A 12,794-nucleotide genomic window follows, 5' to 3' on the forward strand; every position below is an offset into this window, starting at 1 on the left:
ATCAGAAGGATTAATATAATATGAGCAAGTACTTCATGATTAGAGTTGCAATTAAAGTTTTATCTTAATCTTATATCAAACAACTTTGCTAAGATTTATTGTTATCTAAATACTTTTAAAAATACATTTTAACATTTAAAATGCATAATGTCTGAGAAGAAAAACAATTGTAGCTTCTCCTTTTTAAGCTGTATGTCTTAGTTTTGTTATTATTTTTATATTATATTGGCTTGAATCTCTGCGAAAATAATGTGAAAATTATCACTGAAGGCAGATGTCCTTGTCTTGTTCCTGATTAAAAACAAAATTCTAGTTTTCACCAGATAATATTATGTATGCTGTAAAATTTGATAGATGTTGTTTTTTACATATTTTATTTATTTATTCATTAGAAACACAGAGAGAGAGAGGCAGAGACATGGGCAGAGAGAGAAGTAGGCTCTATGCAGGGAGCCTGATGTGGGACTCAATCCAGGGACCCCAGGATCACACCCTGGGCTGAAGGTAGGAGCTCAAACGCTGAGCCAACCAGGCGTCCCAGTGCTGTTTATTAAAGTTATGGAAATCTCCTTTTATTTCTAGTTTGCTATGGGTTTATTTATTATCATATATGGAACATTTTATTAAATGTTTGATCTTCATCTAATTATGACATTTATGTGATTTTTCTCCTTGAAATTATTAATACAATAATTCAATTATTAATACAATAATTCAATTATTATTACATGGATGGATTATATGAACTATTTATCTACTATTAAAACAACCTTGCATTATAGGGACAAATCCAAAGTTGTCACGCTATATATATAAACACGTGTGAGTATGAAATACATGTATGTGGGTATGCATAGTAATATATAATTTCTGGATTCAACTGACCAATTATTTTTAATTTATTTTTTAATTAATTTATTTATTCATGAGAGACAGACAGAGACAGAGACAGAGAGAGAGAGAGAGAGAGAGAGAGAGGCAGAGACACAGGCAGAGAGAGAAGCAGGCTCCATGCAGGGAGCCGGATGTGGGACTCGATTCTGGGTCTCCAGGATCACGCCCTGGGCTGAAGACGGCATTAAACCGCTGAGCCACCGGGGCTGTCCCAACTGACCAATTTTTTTTTTATTTTTTTAAAATTTATTTATGATAGTCACACAGAGAGAGAGAGAGAGAGAGAGGCAGAGACATAGGCAGAGGGAGAAGCAGGCTCCATGCACCGGGAGCCCGACGTGGGACTTGATCCCGGGTCTCCAGGATCGTGCCCTGGGCCAAAGGCAGGCGCCAAACCGCTGCGCCACCCAGGGATCTCCCAACTGACCAATTTTTAAAGGATTTTTATATTTATGTTACAGAGGCATAATTTTATTTTTTATTATCTTTTTCTAGTTTGGTGTAAAGACCATTAGAATCTCATAAAATTAATCAGGAATTTATTTTCCCTTTTTAAAAAAGTTTTTACTTAGGGGGACCTGGGTGGGTCAGTGGTTGAGCATCTGCCCCCCTAATCTGGGGGTCCCTGATCGAATTCTGCATCAGGCTTCTCATGGGGAACCTGCTTCTCCCTCTGCCTATGTCTCTGCCTCTCTCTCTCTGTCTCTCAGGAATAAATAAGCAAAATCTTGAAAAAAATTTTTATTTAAATTCCAGTCAGATAATATACAGTGTATCCCTTATTTTTATTATATGGAACAGAGTACATAGCATAAAGATTAGCTGTTATATAAAGATTCGAAGAAGACAACTGTAAAATTACATGACTTAGTGTTATATTTATAAACTTTTAAGTCCTCTTTCAATTACTTTTATTGTTACATGCCCAATCTCCTATAATCCTGTTTTTTTGAAACAACTCTGGTAAGATATCTTTATTTTTTTTCCTAGCTATTTGCCAATTTTTGTAAATTTGCCATCTATTGGCATAAAATCTATATTATTAAAGCTCATCTATATATAGTGCTGTCTCTTTTTAATATATCATAATTTTCATTTGTTTTCTTGAATTATCTTACTATGAATAATGTCTTTACCCAGTCTTCTTTTCTTTTCCTTTGCAATGCCTTGTTAGATTTATGTTGGTTCTTCCATTTTATGTTTCATTGTTACTTTTTTTCTTTCCCACTTCCTATTTCTTTTTCTTCATGTGTTGCCTTCTGACTAATTTCTCCAGATAGTCTGCTTCACTTGTTTCTTTCCAATCTGTTTTATTACCAAATACTTTCCTCTAAGTTTTTTTTTTTTTATCACCCATTACATTTTTCATTTCTCACATTTGTATTTGCTTATTATTGCAAACTGTCTGGGCTTTTTGGATAATATTTGTTTCCCATGTGTTTAATTTCTTATTTTATCTCTTCTGCAATTTTTAACATTATTATCTGACTTAAATCTATCAGTCTTTCATCTAAATGTTTTAGGAATATATGTCTGCCCATTTTTATTTTTATTTTTTTTGGCAGACTTTGGCTCATTGTGAGTGTTTTCCTCATATGCTTTATAATTTTGGATGGGGAAATCATGTTCAACTTACTTTATCTATTAGACTCTTAGATGGATGACAATATGTTTTATCTTTACAGAGAAGTCTTCGGTTTGCATCTGCCAGGCTTAGAAACATAGCACTTTGAGAAATACAGTTTGCTGTGTGAATTTAAATCCCTAACCTTCTTAAAGCAGACCTATGAATACAATGTTTTAAGGAAGGTGCTTTGTTTTTTTTTTTTTTTTTTTCTATCCAGAGCCAAGGATCACACAAAGTTCTTTTGTCATATCCACTCTCAAGTGGAGAGGTTTTAATGAAGTTCACACTTTCATCATGGATGATGTCCTTCAAGGGTCGTAGTTGTATGAGTCATCTTCATTCCAAATTATCAACTCACAGGTGCCCAGGGCTTCATGTGGCCTTTAAAGGCCAAGCCTCTTGATTACTCAGCCTAGCAAAACCTCTAGGACTGCCAAATTGCTAGTGCCTGATTATAACACTGGTTTTCAATTTCTCCTACTTTTGGAGACACAAAGTGTCCTTCAGTTACTTGTGAACTCAAGCATTTATGTTAAAGAAGCTTGTCCAGGATTTTGACAGATATCCCTAAGAGGGCTTTTACCTTTTCACTGTAAAATACACAAAATTCTTGGAAAGAAAAGCTGATCTCAAAACTTCATTGCAAAACCGTACACCTTTTCAGTAGCTGATGATCACCTCTGAGAAATATAAAGGATTGCTCAGTTTAAAAAATGCCTAGATACATTAAACTATACTAAACCAAGTATTGTTTCATTGGATAGTATTTAAAAAATAACAAAATATAATTATTTTATATTCGAAATTATCAAGGACCTTTTATTTGGGGGGGGGCGTTATGGCTATTTTCTATGCTATAAATTGAAACTAAGAAATTTAAATTTTTTTGCTTATTTTTAAATAGTCACAATTATATGACTATTTAAAAAAGATTTTATTTATTTGAGAGAAAGAGAGAGCGAACGTGTGAAGGGAAGAAAGAAGCAGACTCCCTGTGGAGCAGGGACCCATGATCATGACCTGAGCTGAAGGCAGATGCTTAACCAACTAAGCTACCCAGACACCCATATATTACACTTGAATATAAGTAAGATATTTTCATGAAAATTCTATTTTCCAAACCAAAAAGTGCAGAAAGTGATATTGTTTTATATTTTTGCGTATGGCCTAGAAGAAAAATAGAAAAAAGCTGAATTCTCATATGTTTCTGCATTCAATGTGTTGTGATATTTGGTTGTAGTTATTGAAAAACTGATTGCATATAGTACAAATATATGAAGAAAATCTACTCTCACAGGGACATGTACCTGGAACAGGGATGAGTTATTTTAATAAGCTTTTCAGATCGCTATGAAAATTCTTCTTTGGTTCAACATCCTTCTAGCCCACTAAATGCAAAGGTGATGGCCAAGCACTTGGCTACCTAGTTGGAACAGTGTGGAGTGGGAATGCCATTGTGTTGTGTGTCCTCATAGTCCTCTAGTTATGGAAACAATAGATATTACATGCGTTTACAAGGTTCCTCCTTTTCTTATCTTACATCTTCCTTTTCTCTGCCTTTTCTTTAGTCACATTCCCCCTCCCCAACACTTTCCTCCCCTTAAGAATTTCCAAAACAGGGGCACCTGGGTGGCTCAGTGGTTGAACATCTCATCTTGAGCTCAGGTCATGATCCCAGGGTCCTGGGATGGAGTCCAGCATTGGGCTCCCCACAGGGAGCCTGCTTCTCCCTCTGCCTGTGTCTCTGCCTCTCTCATGAATAAATAAATAAAATCTTAAAAAAAAAAAGAATTTCAAAAACATCAAATAGCAAGGGTTGAGAGAAAAATAGGAGTAAAGAGAAGATGCAGTATGGCTAGAACAATGGAGATGGAAGAAATTATGGAGAGTAGAAATGAGAGAGAAAGTGATAAAGGAGGCTTAGAATATACTGCTGTGGAACATAAAATAAAGCATGTTGGGAAGACAAAAGAAGAAAGGCAAGCAGTAGGACAGGAGAAAATACAGAGAGGAGACATGCACAAATACCCCAAGGATAGAAGTGGAGGACTGAGGCTCATATAAGGACAATCTTTATTTTTATTTACCAGAAAGAGAGCTACTTTTACAGAACATTAAGAACAATAAGAACATAATTAGCAAGGTATATCCAACCTCATATTTTGTTGGTAACTAAGGCCCCTGGAGAGTGTGATGGTCATTCATGGCTGTCCTCACTCCAAAGACTGAGAAGCTGCCAGTGAAAATCTACCTTTCCCCATATTTCCTTAGAAGGAGAGTCATTATGTGACCACAACCCATGATATCAAAAAGCTTTCAGAATATTTTCATTTACTTGCAGCTTTAACTTTCAGAATATAATATTAACTTCACCAGTGTCTAAAATGACTCCTTTCCCACCTCCATCTTATATGCTTACTTATTTCACATTTCAAAGAGTTCCATCTCGTGCCCATATATCACTTTCGCAGGTTGAAGATTTTGTCTTTAGGTTCTAATCTAATTAAACAATTTGCCAGCCCCTTCATGCTCTCAGATTCCCATCATTGGGCTTCATTTCTACTGTATCCTTGTTTATGACTTTGTGCAATATCCAGATAAGTTTTATTCTTTTATTTTCTTTGAAGGATAACTCGCTTTTGGATTTTTCTCCCTGAGATAACACAGAGAATCAATGTTTTCAGAAAAATGTTTATAATGATTGTCCAGCCTTTTATCAGGACTGTTGTTGTCTCTGGCTGTCATCCCATGAGTAAAGTCTGGATTATCTTTCCATAAGCAACTTTCTTTCTAGATTCTGTTATATAGAGACTCATTTGCCATTTTTATGCCCTGTTATACCAAAAGAGATTTCTGTAGTTTATCTATTTTAGGTTAGAATCTCACTGCAGTAAAAAGCTTACACAATTTATATAGACTTAGGGATTTGACTATGGATTGCTTCCTCAAAATTATTTATAAATCTGTAACAGAAGACTACAAGGATGAGTTTATTTATCATTATCCTATAATTCCTATTCAAGTCCACTGTAAAACCATGCCTTTCATTACTAGGTAACTCAATAATGCATTTTAATAGTGTTGAATATAAACAAAATCTGAAAATCTAAATAGATTATAAAATTACTAGTTCTTATTATTCTCATATTATTCCAAAAAGCATCAGTTTCCTTGAAGAATCCGTTAGCTTTTATGCAAGATATACATATATACGTGTATGATACATATATAATATGTAATATAATATATATACCTCCTTGTATTTCCTATGTTCCAGTGCTGTATTGTAAATTCCAACAACCTCTGTGAGACGGAAAAGAGATTTAGTAAATGGTAGCTCCCAGCATCTCCTCTGCACCATGATAGAAATGATTATCACATTGCACAATCACCAGCTATCTTATATAAAGGCTTGAACATTCTGGGAAATATTCCATAATTGTACACCTTAAATTTTTCCAATCTTACATGTTAGTGACAACTAGGTGAATTATTTATATTTTCATAGAGATTTGGTATAGAATATCCTGTAGTTTTACTTTTCTACAATTTAGAAATTCCAAAATATCAATTTCTAAAACAATTTGGGAGTGAGAAACTTCCCAAACTTTTCTTCAGTAAAGACCCAGACAAATAATTTATTATCCTCTAGTTGCTCTCTCTCTCCAATCCCAAATTCTCCTTGTATTCCAATGACACTCAAATAACTCCATGGATTCTCAATTGAATTTTTCTCTTTATTACATTATTACTAGTTTAGAAGTTCCTATAGTAGATTCTTCAAAATGTATTTTGCCCCATCTTGTTTGTAATTGTGACCACTTCAATTAAATTTGGAACAAAAAATATTCTATGAAACTACCATACTAGAAGAAGCAATGGTTTAGATAATCAAGATCAGAGCAGATCTCAGATATCCATCCCCACTCCCCCACCTTGTATATGCCACCTCTCATCAGCCTAAAATTTCTTTTCAGACAATAATAGCTTTGTAGAACTATTTCATGTATGAATCACTAAGGGGGAATGTTCTCCCTAATACAACACAGGCAGAACTCACAACTTTCTAGATGGGTTGTGAATACAAAAGAGGGGAGAATTCAGGGAGAGTTAGAGCAGTGGTTTGCAAAGTGTAGTACACAGGTGGGCAGCAACCAGACCTGGGAGCTTGTTAGAAATCTTTAATCCCCTTACCCCAGACCTACAGAATCAGATGCTCTGTAAGTGAGATCCAGAAATTTGTTTTAATCTCCAAATGATTCTAATGACAACTAGGGTTTGCAAACCACTGCCATAGAGATTTAGGTCCATTTATCAAAGGACAGAGAATGTCCTAGAATAGTGCTTCTTAAATGTGACATGTATAAGAATTGTAGATCTCTGGTGGGACTACAGAGTCTGCATGTCTAAGAACCTCCTTGGTAATGTTGCTGCTGCTGCTGCTGATGTTTTATAGACTACATTTGACTGCAAGGCCACTGATAAAACCAAAGGAGAAATCATATAAGGAGGTGCCAAGAAAAACAGGCTAAATGAAGTGACCTTGACGAGTTTGGCCCTACACCGAGGGAGATTGACTAGACTTGGCTTTATTGGGAATCTTGATACCTGACACAAAGAAAGGCCTTATCTTGGGTTCAGGATTTTAAGAAAGGTGAGCTGGAACAAAAGGTCAGTAGATAAAGAAAACCAGAGTGTAAAGCTTTAAGCTTATGCCAGGTTAGCTTGTTTGGTTTGGGACTTCATGGTGTACTATATCTCAATTCTTTATGAGAATTTTTGGAAGAAACATATGTGTGCTTGAACCTGCCAAGATCTGTGCTAAGTAGACACAGTGGGGCAAAGTATTCTCATAAAGGACAGGAAGGATGCCTAAGTCATACTGGTAGAACCCAGTCTAAAAAGCCTACAATTTGGGGGCTGATGTATGACCTTGGGCAATTTACTTAATATCTCTGTTTCTCTGTGTTCTTATGTCTAAAATGTGAATGAGAGTAAAATCTATCTTACAGAATTCTTGTGAAGTTTAAATGAATGAAGATGTTTGCAAGGCACCCAAAAGGGTACCTAGCACATAATAAAACTCAGTGAACTATTCTTTATCTTTATCTTTGTCTTCACTTTATTATTTTCATAATTATTATTACAACTGCCACATTCATCTTTCCTAGCAAATGGAGAAACAATGAGGCTAAAGAAATATTTATGAGTATATCATGACAATAAAAAGGTAAGTGATAAGAGTACCCATCAAGGTGATTGAGAAAGAACACTTTTACAAAGGGAGACTTTTACCAAAACAACAAATCCTGTGTTAAATCTTTTCATATGAAAAAGCTGAAAACCTCTTTATTTTATTACTAGATCCTGAAGGATAAATAGTTAATGCAAAGCTGTTGTGATTAGACTTACCTTCTGAAATGTCAAGGTACTAATATTTTAATGACATGTAAGAGAAGTAGCAAATCCTAGCATTAGTTCACGTTCTTTTGGCTTTTCTGAGGTCACTCATAGGTCAGATTTCCTGATGAATCAATCTTTTGACATGTTGAGCTGCTGAAAAAAATCAAGTGTTCCTTCCTCTGGGGAGCAGATCTCTGTGGTTTGTAGTGTTTTTTCCTTTTTTTTTCTTTTCATTTTTTTCAAGTAAAGTCATCAATATATCAGTCTGCTGCAGGAAAGAATTGGTAAAATAACTTCTGCAACCTCTCAGGATAGGAGACCAGTGTTTTGGGATAAGAGGCAGAGGAAAAGAGTTTCTCCTAAAGTTTTGTACTGATCATTTAATGTATCCCTGTGATTACTTATTTAGCATTAGACTAACTTGATTTCATTCCTGAGAACATGAATTTATTGCCATGAGATAAAACTGAGGATTTTAAAAAATTTATTGATCTTAACTCTTTTGTTTTATTCAGAAAACATTTATGATCTGAACATGACAAGCTAAAACAATAAATAAACATGACAAGCTAATTTTAAATACCTTAGTATGTGTGCATGGGGGTCTACCTTTCTCTGTCACACACACACACACACACACACACACACACACACACACGGACAGTACTATTGATGATCCTTGGCAATAATCTTGATTGGCATGAATTTTTCAAGTATTTTCAACATACTACACTCAATTTCTTGGTAAAATAAATACCCCCCCCCAAATATAAATCAGTCAGGATTTTTCAGGCTTTACTGAGTTCTTCAAAAAATGGCCTTTAAAAATGATTTTAAGTATTTAATGTTTTTAAGAAATGTGTCTTTTTTGCTGCAGTATTAGAAAGAATTTCCTTATAGCCCTCAATGAAGGCCGTGTGAGGTAACAATGTACATAAATCTTTCTTACTCAAGCAAAGCTGTTGTTGTGTTACCAGCGGTTCAAACAGCCAGTAATATTTAACTCCTGTGCTTCATGTAGCAATAAAACAAATAAATGGACCTCTCAAAGTTACATCTTGCATTATATAAATATTCCTCTTTTGCACATTGTAACCTGCCTCACCACAAAGTATTGTAGCTCTTCCTAGCCACAAAATAAGTACTCTCTTTATTGAGGCCTAGACATTTTCATTGATTTTCCTCACATTGCAGTGAAATAGTCTATGCCAAAAAATTATGTAACTATATTTAATGAAGCTCCCCAAAGCATCTTATTATCAATTAGTATCTAACATAGCCAACAGTAGCAAATATGATGGATCTTCCTAATAGATTAATTATTTTGCACTTCAAAAGTTACATGGATCAAAGAATTTGCTTTGGTGGGTCCAGGTTTATCCAGCTGACATGCAAAGCTCCCAAGAATTTGGCAGGGGAATTTTGGGAGATTCAGAGAAACCTGGCTGTGATGAAGCAAGCTGCCAGTCATGTTACAGAACACAGAGAAGTGAGCCCACAAAGCTCAAAAATCAAGAAACTGTGGTCTATTTTTCTTGCAGCATGGAGGCCAGTGAGAGTGAAAGTGTTCAGGAGATTCTCCGTGTGCATAATAACAATGTAATCTGATGACAAAAAAGGGAGGTAATATCCTGCCTGTAGTGTTGACCTTTTTGCAACTCACTTTTTTTTAAATCTCCAGATTGCTCATGCAGATAAACATCCTCCCATTCTGTGAGAAGGTAGAAAGTGAAACCCTTTACCATCTCTTCCTTCGGTGATTAATAAATAAATGAACTATAAATACAGTGGTTTGAACTTCTCAGAATATAAGAGAAAAATGAGGTAAGTCTTGCTTCTAAAACTGATCTCTGAATTACAAATATAACATATTGTGTTCAAACCCAAATATAGATGGCTCTTGATTTACAATAAAGATGTGCCAATTAGAGTAATAATACCATTCCAGAATATTGAGAGCACATGCAATTTTATATACCTAGGATTAAATTGAATGACCCAAGTCTTTAAGAAATCATTAAAAATGGGAGAATTAAAGTGTGTAATTTAAGACACCAGGATTGGGTTGGTCACAAAGCCTTCAACCCTAGTACCTACCTTCAGGCTTAGGCTTATCCTTAGACTCCCAGACTCTACCTGACAATAATGACAATTATTCCTCTGCATGCTCATCTGCTTATGTCATACTCCATCCTGAAAATGGGGCTTCTGACTTCTTCCCAAAGGCTCATATCTGCATATTTCTCACCTACCATTTGTGTTAAGACTGATGTCTCTAGGGATTATAAAGTCTTTAGACTGTCACTAGCTTCAAATTTGGACCCATATGTTTGCCTTCAGATCATTTTTTCTTTTAAGATGTCTTATTTTCTAGCCACTTTAGGAATTAATTTTAAGTTTTCAAAATATTTTGCCCATAATTTTTAGAAGCTTTGTGATGGATCAAATTGTGGCAGGCAAATGTACTAGCCTGAAAGGAGATTAAAATCAGAGTGTCTTCACAATTCTTGACAGTACATATATATAGTTTATATGATTATTTGTTTTAACCTCATTTTTTAAAATTACCTGACCAATTACTGTTTCTAATTTTATCAAGTAAGTGGTTTTTACTATACTCACTATGTTAGCATGAAGCCTTTTTTCCCTCTTCTTTCCTCCTCCTCCTTTCCTTCTTCTTCTTCCCTTCCCTCCCCTTTCTTCTCTTTAAATCATTTTTCTTCTAATAGTAATGAGTAGGCATTCAGAATATTTCAAGTGTTTTCTTTCTTTCTTTCTTTCTTTCTTTCTTTCTTTCTTTCTTTCTTTCTTTCTTCTTTCTTGTTTGTTTTTTTATTTTATTTTATTTTTTAATTTTTTTTATTTATTTTTTCTTCTTTCTTTCTTCTTTCTTCCTTTCAGATTTATTTATGTTAAAGAGAGAGAGAGAGTGTGTGTGTACAAGTGTGTGATGGGAGGAGCAGAGGGAGGGAGAGAGAATCTCAAGCAGACCCCTGCTGAGTGCAGACCCTGATGCTGGGTTGATCACAGTTGAGCATCTCACTCTTGATTTAGGCTCAGGAAACAATCTTGGGGTCCTGAGATCAAGTTACCTGCAAAAGGGGTCCCTACTCAGTGCTCAAGGATTCTCTCTCTCCCTCTGCCATTTCTCCCTTCAAATAAATAAATAAATGTTTAAAAAAAGGTGGCGGTACCGGAGTGGCTCAGTCATTAAGTGTCTGACTCTTGGTTTTGGCTCAGGTCATGATCTTGAGGTCTTGAGCTGGAGCCCCCAGTCCTGTTCCATACTCAGTACAGAGTCTACTTCAGATTCCCTCTTCCCTCTCTCTCTCTCTGCTTCTCCCTGTCGCTCACACTTTCTCTGTCTCTAAAATAAATAAATTAATTAAATTAAAATAAAACCAAAAACATTGTTGAGTGCTCCTCGCTCATGGAAATTAATCTTCTAAATTTATTTTAGTTTATTTTTCTAGAGGTGAAGACTTTATTGTAACTGTGTAACCATTAGGTCAATGAAGATGAAGTATCATGGAAAAATCAAGGGAGGATTGATAAAATATGCTTTGAAGATTAAAAGCCCAATTATATTATAGAGGACTTAAATTATTTCATTAAAAATATGTGAAAATGAATGCAAATAGGAAGTATTTTTATATACTGAACAGTATAACTTTAATTCCCATGGATAGTTACATTTTGACCTTGCTTTGTCATCTTCGAATGTTTTATACCCAAATCACTTTTTAAAAAATTTTTTTAAAGGTTTCATTTACTTATTTGACAGAGAGAGAGAGAGAGAGAGAGAGCACACAAGCAGGGGGATCAACAGGCAGAGGGAAGGGGAGAAGCAGGTTCCTGCTGAGTAGGGGGCCCCATGTGAGGCTCAATGCCAGGACCCTGGGATCATGACCTGATCTGAAGGCAAATGCTTAACTGACTGAGCCACCCAGGGGTCCCCCAAATCACTTCGTAAAAACAAATATTTATTTATTTATTTATTTATTTATTTCAGAGAAAGCATGAAAAAGATAGCATGAGCTGGGGGAGAGGTAGAGGGAGAAGAGAAGCAGACTCTCATTGAACAGGGAGCCCAATGTAGGCCTTCTCCCAGCACCCCGAGATCATGACCTCAGCCAAAGGCACACATTCAATTGACTGAGCCATCCAGGTGCCCTTTTATACCTAAATCACTTTTGAAAAGTTTCTTGGAAAATTATTTGAAAGGATACTGTTTTTTTTTTTTATCTTTTGAAAAATATACACATCAAAATGTAATTTCTTTTGTGATAATATCTATTTTCTCATTTTCCTCAGTGTCCAGTTCTTGACCACTGACACACCCTCCCCATCTGCACTAAGTCCATTGTTATATTTTATTAACATTCTTTTAATCCATCTTCTCAAACATTCATAATCCTTCTTTCTCTGGGACATGGCAGGTTATCTTTCTAGAAAATTCCATCCCACTTTTATTTCTTTTACTTTGTCTGCTCTACAAATTTTGAGAAGACAATGACACGGTAAACAAGTAGAGGGAAATTTTGGCCCTGTGACTAAGAGTATGTCACTGAGAACAAGATAGGGCATGTAGGATGCTGGTAAACAGAATAAATTTAACTTATGAAAGTGAGACAGATCAAAGAGTAAATATATTTGTCCAGGGAGACAAGTGTAGCCTCAAATTCTGCACAAAAGGCAGAAATATGGAAAATCTGAAGACTGTCATTTAGATTGGAAATGGAGAGACAAGGAAAGAAAATAATGAGAGAGAAGAAAGTAGAGGGCTTGGTAAGGAACAGAATATATTAGTTAGTGTCATTTGAAAATTTGTGGTAGGGGGATCCCTGGGTGGCTCAGTGGTTTGGCACCT

At 35.4% G+C, this 12,794-nt stretch overlaps 1 long non-coding RNA gene across 1 annotated transcript in view; it reads left to right on the plus strand.

Annotated features, from left to right (window-relative positions):
* The first annotated feature begins 6,845 nt into the window (after positions 1-6,845).
* Positions 6,846-12,794, plus strand: part of LOC112644640 (uncharacterized) — a 57,726-nt gene continuing 51,777 nt past the window's right edge. Inside the window, exons 1-2 of the long non-coding RNA XR_007407855.1 lie at positions 6,846-7,175; positions 9,606-9,748. This is a non-coding gene — a long non-coding RNA (uncharacterized LOC112644640). The remainder of the gene's footprint in view (positions 7,176-9,605; positions 9,749-12,794) is intronic.

Source organism: Canis lupus, chromosome 32, assembly GCF_003254725.2.
Source record: "Canis lupus dingo isolate Sandy chromosome 32, ASM325472v2, whole genome shotgun sequence".
In the NCBI taxonomy this organism is placed as follows: Eukaryota; Metazoa; Chordata; class Mammalia; order Carnivora; family Canidae; genus Canis; species Canis lupus.